Source organism: Anopheles marshallii (genome assembly GCF_943734725.1).
Source record: "Anopheles marshallii chromosome X unlocalized genomic scaffold, idAnoMarsDA_429_01 X_unloc_179, whole genome shotgun sequence".
Taxonomy (NCBI): Eukaryota; Metazoa; Arthropoda; class Insecta; order Diptera; family Culicidae; genus Anopheles; species Anopheles marshallii.
In genome coordinates, this window is record NW_026525756.1 from 2,375 (window position 1) to 5,000 (window position 2,626).

Sequence of the window (2,626 nt, forward strand, 5' to 3'; positions counted from 1 at the left end):
GGAATTTTTCAGTGTAAAATAAGGTTTCTCCAATCGATCGCGGGTTTCACTTTTCATCATTTGCTAGGTCTAACTATGATGTTTTGAGTGGTCCCGCAAAAATTTTTTCTTGGACCGGGCCTTCCTTCCCGGCCCTGTCGGTGTGCTCTGCAGTAGGGTGCTCCATACAAATTTTCCTTATGTGGAATTTTTCAGTGTAAAATAAGGTTTCTCCAATCGATCGCGGGTTTCACTTTTCATCATTTGCTAGGTCTAACTATGATGTTTTGAGTGGTCCCGCAAAAATTTTTTCTTGGACCGGGCCTTCCTTCCCGGCCCTGTCGGTGTGCTCTGCAGTAGGGTGCTCCATACAAATTTTCCTTATGTGGAATTTTTCAGTGTAAAATAAGGTTTCTCCAATCGATCGCGGGTTTCACTTTTCATCATTTGCTAGGTCTAACTATGATGTTTTGAGTGGTCCCGCAAAAATTTTTTCTTGGACCGGGCCTTCCTTCCCGGCCCTGTCGGTGTGCTCTGCAGTAGGGTGCTCCATACAAATTTTCCTTATGTGGAATTTTTCAGTGTAAAATAAGGTTTCTCCAATCGATCGCGGGTTTCACTTTTCATCATTTGCTAGGTCTAACTATGATGTTTTGAGTGGTCCCGCAAAAATTTTTTCTTGGACCGGGCCTTCCTTCCCGGCCCTGTCGGTGTGTTCTGCAGTAGGGTGCTCCATACAAATTTTCCTTATGTGGAATTTTTCAGTGTAAAATAAGGTTTCTCCAATCGATCGCGGGTTTCACTTTTCATCATTTGCTAGGTCTAACTATGATGTTTTGAGTGGTCCCGCAAAAATTTTTTCTTGGACCGGGCCTTCCTTCCCGGCCCTGTCGGTGTGCTCTGCAGTAGGGTGCTCCATACAAATTTTCCTTATGTGGAATTTTTCAGTGTAAAATAAGGTTTCTCCAATCGATCGCGGGTTTCACTTTTCATCATTTGCTAGGTCTAACTATGATGTTTTGAGTGGTCCCGCAAAAATTTTTTCTTGGACCGGGCCTTCCTTCCCGGCCCTGTCGGTGTGCTCTGCAGTAGGGTGCTCCATACATATTTTCCTTATGTGGAATTTTTCAGTGTAAAATAAGGTTTCTCCAATCGATCGCGGGTTTCACTTTTCATCATTTGCTAGGTCTAACTATGATGTTTTGAGTGGTCCCGCAAAAATTTTTTCTTGGACCGGGCCTTCCTTCCCGGCCCTGTCGGTGTGCTCTGCAGTAGGGTGCTCCATACAAATTTTCCTTATGTGGAATTTTTCAGTGTAAAATAAGGTTTCTCCAATCGATCGCGGGTTTCACTTTTCATCATTTGCTAGGTCTAACTATGATGTTTTGAGTGGTCCCGCAAAAATTTTTTCTTGGACCGGGCCTTCCTTCCCGGCCCTGTCGGTGTGCTCTGCAGTAGGGTGCTCCATACATATTTTCCTTATGTGGAATTTTTCAGTGTAAAATAAGGTTTCTCCAATCGATCGCGGGTTTCACTTTTCATCATTTGCTAGGTCTAACTATGATGTTTTGAGTGGTCCCGCAAAAATTTTTTCTCTTAGCCAGTCGACCCTTTCGTCCATGTCGGTGTGTTCTGCAGTAGGGTGCTCCAACCAAGTTTTCCTAATGAAAGTTTTTCGTGGTTTCGTGTTAGTTAAAAACTCCGGAACTTGGCTTATTTTCACCATAATTTCCACATATGGTGACCAACTCAATAAACGTTTTGTGCGTATCCTATGGACATTTTTTCGCGTTCAACTTGGTGAACTAGGGTTGTATTCCCGAAGGGTAAAAAAATCTGGACTTAGCCAAATTTTGAAATCTCCAACCAATCTTGGCCTGTTAGATTATCTTGGTTGGGTTGCTATGGGCTGCTACGGCCTACTTGATAGGCAATGTTTCAACTCTTGGAAGCTTTCGTGGTTGCTAAGCACTGTTCGTGGCCTTCTTGATAGAAATGGCTTATCGTGGCCATGGACTTAGCAACATTTTGAATTCTCCAACCAATCTTGGCCTGTTAGATTATCTTGGTTGGTTTGCTATGGGCTGGTACGGCCTACTTGATAGGCAATGTTTCAACTCTTGGAACCTTTCGTGGTTGCTAAGCACTGTCCATGGCCTTCTTGATAGAAATGGCTTATGGTGGCCATGGACTTAGCCAAATTTTGAAGTCTCCAACCAATCTTGGCCTGTTAGAGTATCTTGGTTGGGTTGCTATGGGCTGGTACGGCCTACTTGATAGGCAATGTTTCAACTCTTGGAAGCTTTCGTGGTTGCTAAGCACAGTTCGTGGCCTTCTTGGTAGAAATGGCTTATGGTGGCCATGGACTTAGCCAAATTTTGAAATCTCCAACCAATCTTGGCCTGTTAGATTATCTTGGTTGGGTTGCTATGGGCTGCTACGGCCTACTTGATAGGCAATGTTTCAACTCTTGGAAGCTTTCGTGGTTGCTAAGCACTGTTCGTGGCCTTCTTGATAGAAATGGCTTATCGTGGCCATGGACTTAGCAACATTTTGAATTCTCCAACCAATCTTGGCCTGTTAGATTATCTTGGTTGGTTTGCTATGGGCTGGTACGGCCTACTTGATAGGCAATGTTTCAACTCTT